The sequence below is a fragment of the Orcinus orca genome, chromosome 2, assembly GCF_937001465.1.
Source record: "Orcinus orca chromosome 2, mOrcOrc1.1, whole genome shotgun sequence".
Classification (NCBI taxonomy): domain Eukaryota; kingdom Metazoa; phylum Chordata; class Mammalia; order Artiodactyla; family Delphinidae; genus Orcinus; species Orcinus orca.
In genome coordinates, this window is record NC_064560.1 from 82,225,262 (window position 1) to 82,245,672 (window position 20,411).

Here is a 20,411-nt window from a genome sequence, read left to right on the forward strand (position 1 = left end):
CAATGAAGACCCAACACAGCCAAGAAAAAAGAAAAACTAACAACTGGAGGGAGGGTGGGAAGGGCAGGGTCTGGGAGAGTGATCGCCTACAAACGGCAGCTTTGCCACCTTCTCTCCAGGACTCTCAGTCTTGCTATCATATTGCTTCCCCCAATGTCTTTTTTGCTATAATCTGACATGTTGACATATTCTTTTAAAAGGAACACTGTTGAAATGGAGCTGACTTTCCCTTTAAGATGGCTTGGAGAATTAAGGTTTGAGTGCATCCTCTCCTCTCCAAACTGCAGCAATAAATAGGTGAAATATATAAAGCAAACCAAAAAGACATAGCCAGGCTGAAAAAATAAGATCTCCATGAACTAAAATCAAAAAAGAAATGCAAAGTGATGGGGGTGCTGAAGCCTGGAGCCTGCTGGGCTCTTGAAGCCAAAGGCAGTGGCAGGTCCTTAGTGATAAAAAGGGACTAAAAGACTCCTGGATAGAAGCTGGGGGCTTGAATGTACCCCAGTCCCTGAAAGGATGCTAGGGTAGGGATGCTGCTGCTGATCTGTTGTCTGAGGCCCTAACTTCATAGGATGTGTATTATCCCTCATGTACCACAGTATGGGAGCTTGAAAATGCCATAAAACTTGGAGGCATCTGCAAAACCTTAAGTTAGGTAAGCAAAGGTGAGAGGGTAGGAAGGGAGAGAGAGAGGGAGAGGGTATGATGTCCATTCAAAACAGCCTAACTTGTGCTGGAACATAAGTGAAGTGCTCAGAGAATGATCCAGAAAGGATTCCACTGACCAGATCTGGGACAATTTTAGCATTAAAATAAATAATAATGATGAATACTCATTGAATAAAATTAGAAACTTTAAGACTATATTGAAGTAAATAAATGATGAAAGTTTGATGAGAAATGAGGAACTTACATAGTTTCAAAGTACCTCCTCACAAAATACTTATTAATTATAAGGGGGAAAAGAGTTGACAGAGGAGAAACTTTGCAGATACCGCCTGTGGTAGGCTGAATAATGATCCCCAAAGATGTCCACATCCTAATCTTGGAACCTGTGGATGTCACTTTATATGGTGAAAGGAACTTTGCAGATGAGATTAAATTAAAAGGTCTTGGGATGGGGAGATTTTCCTGGTGGGACCGATGTAGTCACAGAGATCCTTATAAAGGGAGACAGGGGATCAGAGTGAGAGAATGTATGTGAAGATGGAAGCAGAGATTGGAGTGATGTATACATGAGCTAAGGAATGTCAAGGCAGCCTCCAGAACTGAAGAGGCAAGGAACAGATTCACCTTTGGAAACTTCAGCAGGAACCAGTCATGCCAGTTCGTTGATTTTAGCCCCATAAGACTGATTTTGAACTTCTCACCTTCAGACATGTAAGAGAAAAAAAATTATGTTTTTTCAAGCCACTACATTTGTGGTAATTTCTTACAGCATCATTAGGAAACCAATATACTACCTTAACCAAGTGATCAAAATTAGTATCGTGAATAATGGGGCAAATCAAAATTGTACATTACCTGATAGGATGCAGTACACAGAGTTCCTTCTGTGATATTCCTGCCAAAGATGTATGACTTGAATCTAATCATGAGGATACATCAGACAAACCCAGATTATGGGACATTCTATAAAATAACTGATCTGTTATCATCAAAAGTGTCAAGGTTGTGAAAGTCAAGGAGAGACTGAAGAACTGTTTCAGATAGAAGGAGACTCAAGTGACACCACAACTAAATACAACGCTTGATTCTGAAACAGATCCTTTTGCTATATAGGACTTTACGGGGACAACTGGCAAAATTTGAATGGGGTCTGGGGATCAGATGGTAGTACTATGTCAATGTTAACTTCCTGATATTGATGGCTATATTTTGGCTATATAGGAGATATCTTTGTAGATAATGCACATGAAAGCGTTCAGAAGCTTGTGTGGTAAATGTATTCAAAATGATGCAAGGGGGAAAAGTTCTGTGTATGGTACTTGCAACTTTTCTGTAAATTTGAGATTGTATTTAAAAAAGCAAAGTGAGCCTACAAACCAAGATTTGAAAACGTCAGCAATCAAAGGCTAACAAAGGTAGCAAACGAAACAAAGAAATCGGCGAATTCACTCCAGATGAAATACATTTTTATAGAAGTATGACAAATAATTTTTAGAAAGAAAAGAAAAAGAGGAAATGCTACCCAAACTTATTTGTTGAGGATAGTATAATTATGGTACTAAACCAGACAAGGACATACAAGAGAATTATAGACCAATATGATTTATGGGTATTTGTCACAGGGAGATGGCATGGCTTAGTGGTTAGTACGTGGCCCCTGGAGCAAGGCAGTCTGGATTTGTATTCTGGTGTCACTGCTAATATTCTCTGTGAGCTTGGGGAGGTGACTTGACTTTTCTGTGCCTCAGTTCTCTCATATTTCAGAGGAGGAAATAACCTTCAAAACAATAGACCTTCTAGGATGAAATGAAATAATTCATGGAAAATGCCTTAATGGTGCCTGAAACATAGAAAGCACCTACTAAATGTTAGCTATTATTAGTTTTCATGAATGTAGATTCAAAAATTCTAAATAAAATAATACCAAAGTTGAAAACAGCAGTGTACACACAAAAATAATGCATCATGGCAAAGTAGGGTTTATTCCAAGAATACAAGAGTGAGTCAATATTAGATAAATCACTAATGTACCTTAACAGATTACTCACGCAATGCAGACTGTTAGCAAACTAGCTTCCTTAACCTAATAAACATGTAGCAATGATCAGACTTAATGGTAAAATTTTAAAAGCAATTTCCATCAAAGTCAGGAATTAGACAAGGATGCCTTCTATCATGGTTTCTATTCAGCACTACACTGGAGGTCCTAGGCCTTCATGTGCTAGCTTAAGTGATATGAAATTGCCATTTTTTTAGGTCACAGGTTGCCCAACAGCAGCAATTTATATGATTCAACCTACAAAAGAAAGAAAGAAATTTAAGAATTGGAAAGGAAGACTACCTGTATGTGAAGACAATATGATTGTCTATGTAGAAAATCCAAGAGAATATACAGATAAGTAATTAAGACTAGTAAGAGAGTAGGTTGATGAATTCAAGATCAACTTTTAAAAACTTATTAGTATTTTATACCTGAATAATACCAAATTATAACATGTAATAGAAAAAGAGATTCTATTCACAACAGCAACAAAAATCTGAGAATGCATCAAGCAAAAGACACACAAGACCTTTCATGCAGAGTATTATAAAAATTACTCCAGGACTTAAAGGAAGAACTGACTAAATGGAAATATATAACATATTTATGAATGTAAGGACTCAAATTATAAAATGGAAGTACTTATATTTATGAACAGGAGGACATATATTGCAATTATATCACTTATTACCAAATTAATCTATAAATTTGATGTGATTCCCACACAAATCCCAATAGAATTTTTCATGGAACTTAATGCGTGGGTTGCAAAGTCCCTATAGAATTCAAGGGACCAAGAATAGTGTAGCAGACACCAATGGTGCCCTGCCCCTGTCCCTCAGCATCACCAACCCCATACATGCCAGGGAGTTGATGCCTCCGAGAGCAGCCTTAGTGTATTAATCATGCCTTTTTATTTTCTGATGTTTTGACATCTGAAGATTTGCTGATCCTGGAGAGACTCCCCCTCCCAGGGGTTAGCCAATTTCTAGAGATAATAAAGGACTCACCTGCAAGTGCAACTTTCGTATGCAAACCAACCGTCCAAAGCCCATAGCCCTCAACCACCTCCTTATCAGGCTTTTATACTCCAGACCACTATCCACCTGCCCTAATCATCCTAGGGCCAAGTACTAGACAACTACAGATAGCTGATATGCCCCAGAGGCCACTGAAATTATTCAAACTAGTCAACACTAAGCCTGCTTACCTTGCCCTGCCTCTCCTGCAGAAATCACAATAAAGACTCATGCTATGTTTCCTCGCACTCCCTCTGCCTCCTGACTGAACTTGGTGCTTCCCCCTGTGGCCCTACATGACATGCCATGCCTCCTGTTTCTAAAGATCTGTGGGTATGGAAAACTTCTTCCTTTATGACAGTCATTTCTATGTCTGTATGTCTTACCTTACCAGATTAAAACAAATCCTGGGTACATTTTAAAAATAGCCAATGAGGAATGAGAGTTAGTAGATAAATACTCCAGTTTCTTTGCCTCTCAGTTGGAGTAACTCTGAAGTGCCCAGTGAGACTGTGCTCAGGTGACCTTCCATCTTGCTCATTAATGCACCTCCATTGACCTTCTTCCTTTCCCTATCTCACTTCCCCACTGTCTTACCTGTTCTTCCTGGGACTGCTTTCTAAAGAAAATTCTTACATCCAAATCCTTCTCTCAGGCTCTGCTTCTAGGGCAACCCAAATGAATACATGTTTAAAGAATAAGAATGGTATATGGGGTGGTGATAATGGAACTTATTAAGATATTTAGACATATGATAGTGCCATAGAAATTAAGACAGTGAAGTGTTGTCAAGGGGATGGACAAATAGACCACTGGAAGAGAACAAGAACCCATCAAGAGACCCGTGACACATGGAAATGTGAAATGAGACAGATGTTTCCGTGTAGATCAATGAGGAAAGGATGGAATGTTCTATAAATGGTGCTGGGACAATGGATTATCCACATGGAAAGTAAACACAGTTAGATCCCTAACTCCCATCATACCCAAAAAAAAAAATACCAGGTTGATTAATGATCTAGTTGTGAAATGAAAAACTTTAAAAACTTTTAGAAGGAAATATAGGAAGATATCATGATGACTAGGGTAAATGTCTTAGTTTGGACTGCTATAACAGAAAACTATCGACTGGGTGGCTTTAATAAACATTTATTTCTCACAGCTCTGGAAGCTGGAAGTCTGAGATAAGATGTGCCACATGGTTGAGTTCTTGGTGAGGGTCCTTTTCCTGGTTCACAGACAGCCACCTTCTCCTTGTATCCTCACATGGAAGGGAGCAGAAAAAGAGAGGAAGCAAGCTCTCTCATGTATCTTCTTATAAAGGTACTAATCCCATTCATGAGGGCTCAACCCTCATGACCTAATCACCTCCCAAAGGCCCCACCTCCTAACCATCACATTAGGGGTTAGGATCTCAACGCATGAATTTGGGGGTTGGCACAAACATTCAGTGCATAACAGGTAGAAAGTAACTTCTTAAACAAAATATTTAAAACATAATTCCCAAAGAAAAATGTTGTTAGGTCTGATTTCACTAAACTATTTGAACTTCTCTCCAACCAAACATACCTCAAATTAGGTTTCAAGAGAAACCACAGAGTGAGTGAAGATGCTTGCAATTCATATAATCAACAAAGGATACATTCCAGAATATTTAAGGAATTCCTATAAACATTAGTGTGTTAAAAAGTTAAACAACCAAAGAGAAAAATAGGCAAATGCCACAAACACGTAATTCACAGGAGAGGAAACTTAAATGGCCCACAGACATAGGAAAAGATGTGGGGTTTTTTTTGTTGTTTTTGTTTTTTAAAGGAATTTTGCCGTTTTAAAAAATTTTTTATTTATTTATTTATGGCTGTGTATGGCTCTTCGTTTCTGTGAGAGGGTTTTCTCTAGTTGCGGCAAGTGGGGGCCACTCCTCATCGTGGTGCGCGGGCCTCTCACTGTCGCGGCCTCTCTTGTTGCGGAGCACAGGCTCCAGATGCGCAGGCTCAGTAATTGTAGCTCATGGGGCTAGTTTCTCCGCGGCATGTGGAATCTTCCCAGACCAGGGCTCGAACCCGTGTACCCTGCATTGGCAGGCAGATTCTCAACCACTGCGCCACCCGGGAAGCCCTGTTGTTGTTTTTTAATTGAAGTATAGTCGATGTACAAATGTACAATGTTGTGTTACTTTCTGGTGTACGGAAAAGTGATTCAGCTCTACATATATAAATACATAAATATATATATATTTTTAGATTCTTTCCCATTATAGGTTATTACAAGATATTGAGTATAGTTCTCTGTGTCCTTGCTGTTTATCTATTTTATACATAGTAGTGTATAAATGTTAATCGCAAACTCTTAATTTATCCCTCCTCACCCTTTCCCCTTTGGTAACCATAAGTTTGTTTTCTATGTCTGTGAGTCTGCTTCTGTTTTTTAGGGTTTTTTTTTAACATCTTTATTGGAGTATAATTGCTCTACAATGGTGTGTTAGTTTCTGCTTTATAACACAGTGAATCAGCTATACATATACATATATCCCCATATCCCCTCCCTCTTGCGTCTCCCTCCCACCCTCCCTATCCCACCCCTCTAGGTGGTCACAAAGCACCGAGCTGATCTCCCTGAGCTATGAGGTTGCTTCCCACTAGCTATCTGTTTTAAATTTGGTAGTATATGTAAGTCCATGCCACTCTCTCACTTCGTCCCAGCTTACCCTTCCCCCTCCCTGTATCCTTAAGTCCATTCTCTACGTCTGCGTCTTTATTGCTCTGCTGCCTCTAGGTTTTTCAGAACCTTTTTTTTTTAGATTCCATATATATATGTTAGCATATGGTATTTGTTTTTCTCTTTCTGACTTACTTCACTCTGTATGACAGACTCTAGGTCCATCCACCTCACTACAAATAACTCAATTTCATTTCTTTTTATGGCTAATATTCCATTGTATATATGTGCCACATCTTCTTTATCCATTCATCTGTCGATGGACACTTAGGTTTCTTGCATGTCCTGGCTATTGCAAAGAGTGCTGCAGTGAACATTGTGGTACATGTCTCTTTTTGAATTATGGTTTTCTCAGGGTATATGCACAGTAGTGGGATTGCTGGGTCATATGGTAATTCTATTTTTAGCTTTTTAAGGAACATCCATACTGTTCTCCATAATGGCTGCACCAATTTACATTACCACCAACAGTGCAAGAGGGTTCCCTTTTCTCCACACCCTCTCCAGCATTTATTGTTTCTGGATTTTTTGATGATGGCCATTCTGACTGGTGTGAGGTGATACCTCATTGTAGTTTTGATTTGCATTTCTCTAATAATTAGAGACGTTGAGCATATTTTCATGTGCCTATTGGCCATCTGTATGTCTTCTTTGGAGGAATGTCTGTTTAGGTCTTCTGCCCATTTATGGATTGGGTTGTGGGTTTTTTGATATTGAGCTACATGAGCTGCTTGTAAATTTTGGAGATTAATCCTTTGTCCATTGCTTCATTTGCAAATATTTTATCCCATTCTGAGGGTCTTCTTTACATCGTGTTTATGGTTTCCTTTGCTGTGCAAGAGCTTTTAAGTTTCATTAGGTCCATTTGTTTATTTTTGTTTTTATTCCATTTCTCTAGGAGGAGGGTCAAAAAGGATCTTGCTGTGATTTATGTCTTAGAGTGTTCTGCTTATGTTTTCCTCAAAGAGTTGTATAGTGTCTAGCCTTACATTTAGGTCTTTAATCCATTTGAGTTTATTTTTGTGTATGGTGTTAGGGAGTGTTCTAATTTCATTCTTTTACATGTAGCTGTCCAGTTTTCCTAGCACCACTTATTGAAGAGGCTGTCTTCTCTCCACTGTATATTCTTGCCTCCTTTATCAAAAATAAGGTAACCATATGTGTGTTGGTTTATCTCTGGGCTTTCTATCCTGTTCCATTGATCTAAATTTCTGTTTTTGTGCCAGTACCATACTGTCTTGATTACTGTAGCTTTGTACTATAGTCTGAAGTCAGGGAGCCTGATTCCTCCAACTCCATTTTTCTTTCTCAAGATTGCTTTGGCTATTCGGGGTCTTTTGTGTTTCCATACAAATTGTGAAATCTTTTGTTCTAGTTCTATGAAAAATGCCATTGGTAGTTTGATAGGGATTGCATTGAATCGGTAGATTGCTTTGGGTAGTATAGATATTTTCATAGTGTTGATTCTTGCAATCAAAGAACACGGTATATTTCTCCATCTGTTTGTATCGTCTTTAACTTCTTTCATCAGTGTCTTAAAGTTTTCTGCATACAGGTCTTTTGTCTACTTAGGTAGGTTTATTCCTAGGTATTTTATTCTTTTTGTTGCAGTGGTAAATGGGTTTGTGTCCTTAATTTCTCTTTCAGATTTTTCATCATTAGTGTATAGGAATGCAAGAGATTTCTGTGCATTAATTTTGTATCCTGCTACTTTACCAAATTCATTGATTAGCTCTAGTAGTTTCCTGGTAGCATCTTTAGGATTCTCTATGTATAGCATCATGTCATCTGCAAACAGTGACAGCTTTACTTCTTCTTTTCCAATTTGTATTCCTTTTTCTTCTCTGATTGCTGTGGCTAAAACTTCCAAAACTATGTTGAATAAGAGTGGTGAGAGTGGGCAACCTTGTCTTGTTCCTGATCTTAGTGGAAATGGTTTCAGTTTTTCATCCTTGAGAACGACGTTGGCTGTGGGTTTGTCATATATGGCCTTTATTATGTTGAGGTAAGTTCCCTCTATGCCTACTTTCTGGAGTGTTTTTATCATAAATGTGTGTTGATTTTGTCAAAAGCTTTTCTGCATGTATTGAGATGATCATATGGTTTTATTCTTCAGTTTGTTAATATGGTGTACCACATTGTTTGATTTGCGTATATTGAAGAATCCTTGCATTCCTGGAATAAACCCCACTTGATCATGGTGTGTGATCCTTTTACTGTGCTGTTGGATTCTGTTTGCTAGTATTTTGTTGAGGATTTTTGCATCCATGTTCATCAGTGATATTGGCCTGCAGTTTTCTTTCTTTGTGACATCTTTGACTGGTTTTGGTATCAGGGTGATGGTGGCCTCGTAGAATGAGTATGGGAGTGTTCCTCCGTCTGCTATATTCTGGAAGAGTTTGAGAAGGAGAAGTGTTAGCTATTCTCTAAATGTTTGACAGAATTTGCCTGTGAAGCCATCTGGTTCTGGGCTTTTTTTTGCTGGAAGATTTTTAATCACAGTCTCAATTTCAGTGCTTGTGATTGGTCTGTTTATAGTTCTGTTTCTTCCTGGTTCAGTCTTGGGAGCTTGTGCTTTTCTAAGAATTTTCCCACTTCTTCCAGGTTGTCCATTTTATTGCATATAGTTGCTTGTAGTAATCTCTCATGATTCTTTGTATTTCTGCAGTGTCAGTTGTTACTTCTTCTTTTTTGTTTCTAATTCTATTGATTTGAGTCTTCTCCCTTTTTTTTCTTGATGAGTCTGGCTAATGGTTTACCAATTTTGTTTATCTTCTCAAAGAACCGGCTTTTAGTTTTATTGATCTTTGCTATTGTTTCCTTCATGTCTCTTTCATTTATTTCTGATCTGACCTTTTTGATTTCTTTCCTTCTGCTAACATTGGGGGTTTTTTGTTCTTCTTTCTCTAGTTGATTTAGGTGTAAGGTTAGGTTGTTTATTTGAGATGTTTCTTTTTCTTGAGGTAGGATTGTATTGCTATAAACTTCCCTCTTAGCACTGCTTTTGCTGCATCCCCTAGGTTTTGGGTCATCGTTTCTTCACTGTTATTTGTTTCTAGGTAGTTTTTGATTTCCTCTTTGATTTCTACAGTGATCTCTTGGTTATTGAGTATTGTATTGTTTAGCCTCCATGTGTTTATATTTTTACAGATTTTTTCTTGTAATTGATATCTAGCCTCATAGCGATGTGGTTGGAAAAGATACGTGATATGATTTCAGTTTTCTTTAAGTTATCAAGGATTGATTTGTGACCCAAGATATGATCTATCCTGGAGAGTGTTCCATGAGCACTTGAGAAGAAAGTGTATTCTGTTGTTTTTGGATGCAATGTCCTATAAATATCAATGAAGTCCATCTTGTTTAATGTATCATTTAAAGCTTGTGTTTCCTTATTTATTTTCATTTTGGATAATCTGTCCATTGATGAAAGTGGGGTGTTAAAGTCCCCTACTATGATTGTGTTACTGTTGATTTCCCCTTTTATGGCTGTTAGCATTTGCCATATGTATTGAGGTGCTCCTATGTTGGCTGCATAAATATTTACAATTGTTATATCTTCTTAGCTTGATCCCTTGATCATTATGTAGTGTCCTTCTTTGTCTCTTGTAATAGTCTTTATTTTAAAGTCTATTTTGTCTGATATGAGAATTGCTACTCCAGCTCTCTTTTGATTTACATTTGCATGGAATAAGTTTTTCCATCCCCTCACTTTCAGTCTGTATTTGTCCCTAGGTCTGAAGTGGGTTTGTTGTAGACAGCATATATATGGGTCTTGTTTTTGTATCCATTCAGCCAGTCTATGTCTTTTGGTTGGAGCATTTAATCCATTTACATTTAAGGTAATTATCGATATGTATGTTCCTATTACCATTTTCTGAATTGTGGGCTTGTTATTGTAGGTCTTTTCCTTCTCTTGTGTTTACTGCCTAGAGAAGTTCCTTTAGCATTTGTTGTAAAGCTGGTTTGGTGGTGCTGAATTCTTTTAGCTTTTGCTTGTCTGTAAAGGTTTTAATTCCTCCATCAAATCTGAATGAGATCCTTGCTGGGTAGGGTAATCTTGGTTGTAGGTTTTTCCCTTTCATCACTTTAAATGTGTCCTGCCACTCCCTTCTGGCTTGCAGAGTTTCTGCTGAAAGATCAGCTGTTAACCTTATGGGGATTCCCTTATATGTTATTTGTTGTTTTTTCCTGCTGCTTTTAATATGTTTTCTTTGTATTTAATTTTTGTAGTTTGATTACTTGGCATGTTTCTCCTTGGATTTATCCTGTGTGGGACTCTCTGTGCTTCCTGGACTTGATTAACTATTTCCTTTCCCATATTAGGGAAGTTTTCAACTATAATCTCTTCAAATATTTTCTCAGTCCCTTTCTTTTTCTCTTCTTCTTCTGGGACCCCTATAATTCGAATGTTGGTGTGTTAAATGTTGTCCCAGAGGTCTCTGAGACTGTCCTCAATTCTTTTAATTCTTTTTTCTTTATTCTGCTCTGCAGTAGTTATTTCCACTATTTTATCTTCCAGGTCACTTATCTGTTCTTCTGCCTCAGTTATTCTGTCTGCTATTGATTCCTTCCAGAGAATTTTAATTTCATTTGTTGTATTGTTCATCATTGTTTGTTTGCTCTTTAGTTCTTTTAGGTCCTTGTTAAACGTTTCTTGTATTTTCTCCATTCTAGTTCCAGGATTTTGGATCATCTTTACTATCATTACTCTCAATTCTTTTTCAGGTAGATTGCCTATTTCCTCTTCATTTGTTAGGTCTGGTGGGCTTTTACCTTGCTCCTTTATCTGCTGTGTGTTTCTCTGTCTTCTCATTTTGCTTAATTTACTGTGTTTGGGGTCTCCTTTTCTCAGGCTGCAGGTTCATAGTTCCTGTTGTCTTTGATGTCTGCCCCCAAGGGCTAAGTTTGGTTCAGTGGGTTGTGTGGCCTTCCTGGTGGAGGGGAATAGTGCCTGTGATCTGGTGGATGAGGCTGGATCTTTTCTTTCTGGTGGGCAGGTCTGCATCTGGTGGCATGTTTTGGGTGTCTGTGACCTTATTATGATTTTAGGCAGCCTCTCTGCTAATGGGTGGGGTTGCGTTCCTGTCTTGTTAATTATTTGGCATAGGTTGGCCAGCACTGGAGCTTGCTGGTCGTTGAGTGGAGCTGGGTCTTAGCCTTGAGATGGAGATCTCTGGGAGAGCTTTCGCCATTTGATATTACATGGAACCCGGAGGTCTCTGGTGGACCAATGTCCTGAACTCGGCTCTCCCACCTCAGAAGCACAGGCCTGACACTTGCCTGGAGCCCCAAGACCCTGTCAGCCACACGGCTCAGAAGAAAAGGGAGAAAAAAAGAAAGAGAATAAAATAAAATAAAATAAAGTTATTAATATAAAAATAATTATTAAAATTAAAAAATAAAAAGTAATAAAAGAAGAAAAGAAAAGAAAGAAGAGAGCAACAAACCAAAAAACAAATCCACCAATGATAACAAGCGCTAAAAACTATACTAAAGAAAAAACAGACAGACAGAACCCTAGGACAAATGGTAAAAGCAAAGCTATACAGACAAAATCACACACAGAAGCATACACATACACACTCACAGAAAGAGAAAAAGGAAAAAAAAAAAAATATATATATATATATCGTTGCTCCCAAGGTCCACTGCCTCAATTTTGGGATGATTCGTTGTCTATTCAGATATTCCACAGATGCAGGGTACATCAAGTTGATTGTAGAGATTTAATCCTTTTCTCCTGAGACTGCAGGGAGTTTCCCTTTCTCTTCTTGTTCGCGCAGCTCCCGGGGTTCTGCTTTGGATTTGGCCCCGCCTCTGTGTGTAGGTCGACTGAGGGCGTCTGTTGTTTGCTCAGACAGGACGGGGTTAAAGTAGCTGCTGGTTAGGGGGCTCTGGCTCACTCAGGCCAGGGGGAGGGAGGGGTACGGAATGTGAGGTGTGCCTATGGCGGCAGAGGCCGGCGTGACATTGCAACAGCCTGAGGCACGCCGTGTGTTCTCCCGGGAAATTTGTCCCTGGATCACGGGACCCTGGCAGTGGCGGGCTGCATAGGCTCTGGGGAGGGCTGGTGTGGATAGCGCTCTGTGCTTGCACACAGGCCTCTTGGTGGCTGCAGCAGCAGACTTAGCACTTCATGTCTGTCTCTGGTGTCCGCGCTGATAGACGCGGCTCGCGCCTGTCTCTGGAGCTCGTTTAGGCGGTGCTCTGAATCCCTTCTCGCGCACCCCGAAACAATGGTCTCTTGCCTCTTAGGCAGGTCCAGACTTTTTCCTGGACTCCCTCCTGGCTAGCTGTGGCGCACTAGCCCCCTTCAGACTGTGTTCACACAGGCAACCCCAGTCCTCTCCCTGGGATCTGACCTCCGAAGCTGGAGCCTCAGCTCCCAGCCCCGACCCGCCCCGGCGGGTGAGCAGACAAGCCTCTTGGGCTGGTGAGTGCTGGTCGGCACCAATCCTCTGTGCAGGAATCTCTCCGCTTTGCCCTCTGCACCCCTGTTGCTGTGTTCTCCTCCGTGGCTCCGAAGCTTCCCCCCTGCCCACCCCCCGTCTCCCCCAGTGAAGGGGCTTCGTAGTGTGTGGAAACTTTTCCTCCTTCACAGCTCCCTCCCAGAGGTGCAGGTCCTATTCCTATTCTTTTGTCTCTGTATTTTCTTTTTTCTTTTCCCTACCCAGGTAAGTGGGTAGTTTCTTGCCTTTTGGGAGGTCTGAGGTCTTCTGCCAGCATTCAGCAGGTGTTCTGTAGGAGTTCTTTGACATGTAGATGTATTTCTGATGTATTTGTGGGGAGGAAGGTGATCTCCATGTCCTACTCTTCCACCATCTTGAAGGTCTCCTGTTTCTGTTTTGTAAGTAAGTTCATTTGTTTCATTTTTTAGATTTCACGTAGAAGTGATATCATATGATATTTGTCCTTCTCTGTCTGACATACTTCACTTAGTATGTTAATCTCTAGGTCCATCCAGGTTGCTGCAAGCATCATTATTTCATTCTTTTCTGTGGCTGAATAACATTCCACTGTATGTATATACACCACATCTTCTTTATCTATTCATCTAATGATCCATTCCAGGTCTTGACTATTGTAAATAATGCAGCTATGAACATTGGAGTACATGTATCTTTTTGAATTAGTTTTCTCTGGATATATGCCCAGGAGTGGGATTGCAGGATCATATAGTAACTCTAATTTTAGTTTTTGAAGGAACCTCCATACTGTTCTCCATAGTGGCTGCATCAATTTACATTTCCACCAACAGTGTAGGAGGGTTCCCTTTTTTCCAAATCCTCTCCAGCATTTATTATTTGAAGACTTTTTGATGATGGCCATTATGACTGGTGTGAGGTGATACTGCATTGTAGTTTTGATTTGCATTTCTCTAATAATTAGAGATGTTGAGCATCTTTTCATTGGCCATCTGTATGTCCTCTTTGGAGAAATGTCTATTTAGGTCTTATGCTCAATTTTTGGATTGGGTTGTTCATTTTTTGTATTGAGTTATATGAACTGTTTGTATATTTTGGAAATTAAGCCCTTGTCAGTTGCATCACTTACAAATATTTTCTACCAATCTGTTGGCTGTGCTTTCATTTTGTGTACGGTTTCCTTTGCTGTGCAAAAGCTTATACATTTGATTTGTTTATTTTTGCTTTTATTTCTATTGCCTTGAGACTGAACTCAAAAAACGTTGATGTCACAGAATGTTTTGCCTATGCTCTCTTCTAGGAGTTTTATGGTGTCTTATCTTGTATTTAAGTCTTTAAGCCATTCTGAGTTTATTTTGTGTATGGTGTGAGGAAGTCTTCTAACTTCATTGATTTACCTGCAGCTGTCCAGCTTTCCCAACGCCACTTGCTGAAGAGACTGTCTTTTCTCCACTGTATATTCTTGTCTCCTTTGTTGAAGATTAATTGACTGTAGGTGTGTGGGTTTATTCCTGGGCTCTCTATTCTGTTCCATTCATCCATATGTCTGCTTTTGTGCCACTACCATGCTGTTTTGATTACTGTAGCTTTGTAGCATTGTCTGAAGTCTGGGATGGTTATGCCTTCAGCTTTGTTCTTTTTCCTCAGAATTGCTTTAGCAATTCTGGGTCTTTTCTGGTTCCATATAAATTTTAGGATTATTTGTTCTAGTTCTGTGGGAAAAAAAATAGGAAAAAATGTTTATCCTCAATAGGAGTGGGAGGATGCAAATAGAAACAACAATGAGATACTATTTCATATGATTTTAAAAGCCCTATAATAGCAAGTGATAGTAAGGATACAGAACAACAGAAATGCTCATATGCTGCTGCTGGGAATGAAAACTGGCACTGATTACAGAGAGAAATTGGTGCTGGGTCATGAAGTGAAAGATGCTTATGTCCGAAGCCCAGCCCTTCCACATCTTGGTGCGTACTCACACATTTACACAATGATGTTCATAGTTGCCTTGTGTGTAACAGTGAAAATTTGGAAACCACTGAAATGTCCAGTAATAGGAATATGGAGAAATCAACTGTGGGATAGTCATACAAGAGAATATGACCTAGAACCAAATCTGGCCCATGGCCTGTTTGTGTACAGCTGGGGAGCTAAGAAGAATGTTTTTTACATTATTAAAGGGCTGTAAGAAACAAAACAACTGCAACACAAGCAGAACAAAGAATGTGCAACAGAGACCACATGTGGCCTGCAAAGCTAAAATATTTACTATCTGGCTTTTTACAAAATAAGTTTGCTGACCCCTGACCTAGAGTCATGTTAATTAACATTAAATAAGTCTTTAAAAAGTAGGTTTAGGGCTTCTCTGGTGTCGCAGTGGTTAAGAATCCACCTGACAATGCAGGGGGCATGGGTTCAGGCCCTGGTCTGGGAAGATCCCACATGCCGCGGAGCAACTAAGCCAATGTGCCACAACTACAGAGCCCGTGAGCCACAACTACTGAAGCCTGCATGCCTAGAGCCCGTGTTCCACAACAAAAGAAGCCACCACAGTGAGAAGCCCGTGCACCCCAATGAAGAGTAACCCCTGCTCGCCGCAACTGGAGAAAGCCCGCGTGCAGCAACAAAGACCCAATGCAGTCAAAAATAAAATAAAGTTTTTTAAAAAAAGTAGTGTTAAGCAAAAAAGTAAATTTTGAACCATCTTTACAAATCACATATATTATATATGGGTATATACATATTCACTAACATTTAAAAATATGTTTAAAGGGCTTCCCTGGTGGCACAGTGGTTGAGAGTCCGCCTGCCGATGCAGGGAACACGGGGTCGTGCCGCAGAGCGGCTAGGCCCGTGAGCCATGGCTGCTGAGCCTGCGTGTCCGGAGCCTGTGCTCCACAACGGGAGAGGCCACAACAGTGAGAGGCCCGCGTACCGCAACAACAAAAAACAAACAAAACAAAACAAACAAAAAAAAAACACAAAAAAATATATGTTTAAAGATACCCACATAAGTAGCAGAAGTATAAACATTACAGGAGTGATAAACTCTAAGTTCAGAGAAGTGGTTACATCTGAGGACAGGAAGAGGATTAAGCTTGGGGAGAGGTTCTGGGGGTTTCACTTGTATCAAAAATGCTTTTATTTCTTAAAACAAGAAAAGGAGATCTGAAACAAATATGACTAAGTGTTATTAAGTCTGAGAAAGCTGGATAGGGGTACACAGTTGTTCATAATATGATTTCCTATAGATTTATGTATGTTTGAGATATTTCCTAATTAAAAAAAATTTTTTTTATAAAAAAGAGTGCCTTTGGTGAGTAGGCCCAGGAGGACAATGACTACAAAATGAGTAACACCCTCCCTTCTGTGTGCCAGGTCCCTTGGCTGGCCTGGCCCCAGCTGCAGGCTGAGCAGTTCTCCAAAGGCCAGAGAGCTAGGCTGATGTCCTGGCTTGGGGCTCTGCCCATGACTGGTACGTGCTCTTTTTGTAGTTGCCCTGGCAGTGGGTCAGGCCAGCTGGCTCACCAACTGAGGCTGCAGTGGTTCTGGCCAGAGAGAAGGAGTAGCAGCCTGGGATCTGCCACAAATCTATAGCAGACTCAGAGCCTGGTTTCTCCATCTGTGGTGAGATTGTAGATTGTGTGGTCTCCAAGGATTCACCCAGCTCTATTTTCTTGTGTCCAGGGTTGGTCCTGAGGCCTGTGGCTGATGCCCTGGGCTCCAGCCTCTCTAACCAAGGTAATAGGGGCTGAGCATAGGTCCGCCTTCAATTCCTGGCATTTCATCCCCATCCTGGACTTGCCTTTTCCTGTTAGTGCTTCCCTCTTAAGAAGAGACAAATACTGGACACACACACACACACACACACACACACACACAGAGACACATTCTTAGGCATCACCCAGCCACAAGACACGTAACTCTCCCCGTATTCCCGCTTCCAAGGAGCCCAGAACTCTGTGAGGTTGCAGGCCAGCATTGCGTCTGAGGCCTTTGGGCTCAGGGTGAACATAACCCACATGAACAGAAGTGTACTGAAGTCTGCCACTGACTTTAAAATGTACAAAAAATAAGATGGAGCAATGGATGGATAGAGGGATGGATTGATAGGTGAGGAAGCAAGTATAGTAAAAGGCTAATTAAAGAATCAGGTGACAGGTATTTTAGAGATTACTGTTAACTTCTCTTAACTTTTCTTTTCTTCATTTGTTTCAAGCATGTTTGCAATTGCCTGTTGAAACATTTTTATGATGGCTGCTTTTAAATCCTTGTGAGATAATTCCTACATCTGTATCAGCTTGGTATTGGTGTCTGTTGATTGTCTTTTGTCATTCAAGTTGAGTTTTTCCTGGTTCTTGGTATGACATGTGATTTTAGGTTGTGTCCTAGACATTTTAGATATGATGTTTTGAGACTCCAGATCTTATTTCAACCTTGTGTTTTAGTGCTCAGTGTGGGTGAAAGTGTAGGCTCCCTCTGGTGTCCTTGGTTGACACCAGTCTGGCTGGGAAGGGGAGGGGCATCCTATTACCATTCCCCAGTGACCCTTGCTGACACCCTCTTTGGGAGTTAGGGGCCCCTTGCTACAGCACGGTAACAATGGAAATCTTTGCTCATGGGATGTGGCTGGGGCCACAGTCTTTTCAAGGATGTTTGGCTGGAGGAGAACAGTTATTGTCTAGAGCTTTCTATCTTGCTGGGCTGCTCCTTGCCTTGTCCTCTGGTTAGAGAGTAGCCTAAGTTAAGGCATTTTTTTTGTCTGTGCCTCTTGGTGTTTTTAGGTTGCTGGCTTCTCTAGCTCCAAGTTGGGCATATATTAGGCAAAAAAGAAAACCCAGGAACTGCCTGCCCTGTCATTCCTCAGGTCCTGAGGTTCCTGGCCAGTCTACTTTCTTCCCTCCACCTTTCAGAGTCCTCTTATCTTTCATTTGTATATAATATACAGGGGGTTTTGTTGCATCAGTGAAAGGGTCAGGAGAAGTGCTTCGATTCCATTTTTTTTTGAAACTGGAAGTTGTTTCAACTTTTGTTTAAAATTGTTCATAATAAAATGTCGGGGAAAAAGTTTTTAAGTACCTGGGACAGATTCAAGAAAGGAAAAACGAACAAACGAAAACACTCCCCAAATCAAACCATATCGTCCTCTGCTGGGAATGTGAAAAGGAAGTGGGCAAGAGCTGTAAAGGATCAGGTCAGAAGTCGACACACTTTCGGAAGACCAAGTAGAGCCTTAAAGCCTTCCCGTGTCTTTGTGACTTCCACACAGCGCCCTGAGCTGGGGGAAGGGGGAAGGTGGGAGTCTAGAACTGGTCCAGTCTTAGGGGAGGGATGAGGGTGCTGTTTTTAGGGCATGGGAACACCCCCAAAGACTGCCTTGGTACAAACTGCCTCCCCATAAACACCAGTACTTCCAAATACTGTCCTTCCTGGCATCTCCTGCAATTCTCGGAACAACTCCCAAGTAAGGTTGCCAAATTAAATGAAATATGTCCCAAATATTTCATGGGACATAGTTAAACTAAAAAGTTATTCATTGTTCATTTGAAATTCAGATTTCACCAGTGTTCTGTGTTTTATCTGACAACCCTATCTCAAGGCAGGTACCCCTGATGCTTCTCTAACTGTTTGACAAGTAATCAGATAAGTAAGTGAACTCCCTCTCCATCTCACTCTCCTTGCATTCAAAGGGAGAGACTTTGGGCTGAAAATTTAAGTAAGTACTTTTAAGAAGGCCGTTTTCAAGTTCCTCTTCGGAAGTACAGAGAAATAGAGGTTCAGGGGTAATGGACCCTTTTAAAAAATTAAAATATTATAAGTACATTTAATGCTACCTGTATTTATCTCTATTTAAAAATATTATATGATTGCTTATAATAATCACTGCTTAATGGGTATGCAGTTTTCTTCTGGAGTGATGAAAGTGGTTTGGAATTAGATAGAGGTGGTGGCTGCACAGCATTGTGACTGTGCTAAATACCAGTGAACTGTACACTTTAAATGGTTAATTTTGTTATGTGAATTTCACCTCAAAAAAAGGAAAAAAGTTTTATTATTTTAAATAATTGTGGTTCCTGGCTCTGAGGACCTCACTGTCTGTTCAAGGTCAGTGATGTGAGTGCTACAATGTGCAATCGATGAAAGCATGGAGGACCTGGGAGAACAGAGGAGAGAGAGACTGATTCTGCAGGAGTCAGGGAAGGCTTCCTGGAAGAGGTGATCCTCAAGCTGAGTCTTGAAAGAAAAGGCTGCAGTTGTCAAGCTTGGTGAGGGGATGGGCATGGAGGGGGGCTCTAGATAGTGGAAGCAAAGTTGACAAGAGGGGGGTTGACTTGGAGAAAATGACACAGTGAGGGAACCCCAAGGAGTTCACTATGATTTGATATGGAGCATAAGGGACAATGGTGAGAACTGGAGGCTGAAGAGAGGTAGTTGCAGAGGCATAGTCTGCCGGGATAGGGTAGTTGGCCCTGAAGAAATGGGGAGCCACAGAAGGTCGGGGGGGTGATGTAATTATGCTCAGGTTTGTACTTTGCACTTTTGAAATACAACCCTGGAGACTGCATGGGCTGGAGGTGGAGAGGCCAGGCTGGGGTGTGGGTGGGGGCTGTGGCAATGATCCAGGGGAGCAGGAAGAAGACTGAGCAGGAGAGGGCTATGAGGATGGGTAGAGCCCCTTTTCCCAGATGCCTCCCTGAGCTTCTGCATCCAGGCTGCTCCCACCCAAACACTCCAGAGACCAGGAGCTGGGTCCAGGTGAAGAGTTCTGTTTTCTTCCCAAACATTCAACCCATTTTGGTAAATGTCACCCTTTCACTTTGACACTGGAGCCAGGACTGAGCTCCTGCAGCAGCAGTTGTCCTACCTGCTCCTGGCACTCTGAGTTCTGGAGGGTCCCAGGGCTTAACAGGCTAGGTTCTGGCTCTTGGGAAGATCTCAGATTTTCAGGCTCCAGACCGTGGCATTGTGGTTCTAGTCCCTCTGGCTCAGCACTGACTCCTTCCAAGGTTCAAGGTCTGCCTTCCTTAGCAGGCTTAGCCCCCCTACCACCTCCTCACTCTAAACACTACCCAGACATGCCATGAATCTATTCCCTTCTTCATTCATACCACAAACATTTATTGACCATTATAACAGTTCAGTTTGGGTTGATTGTAAAGAGTAAAAACCAAAAGTAACAGTGATGTAAGCACTGCATAGAAATCTACTTCTCTCTTACATAGAAACCTGGGGGTTGGCAATACAGGACTAATATGTTCACTTTATTTCACAAACTTCCTGGGGACACATGGTCCTTCTAGCTTTCTGCTGTATGATCCTAAGGCAATATTTCTTGTCTGTATGTTGCAAGATGGCTGCTAGAGCTCCAGCCATCACATGTGCACTCTAGGTAGCCAAAGGAGTAAGGAGTCAAGAAGAAAAAGCTAAGAGCATAGGCCAGCTTTCTTTTAAGGAAACTTCTTGGAAAACTGCCACTTAACACTTCTGTTTACATCCCACTGAGCAGATCTTAGTCACGCTAGGCTCCAAAGGAGC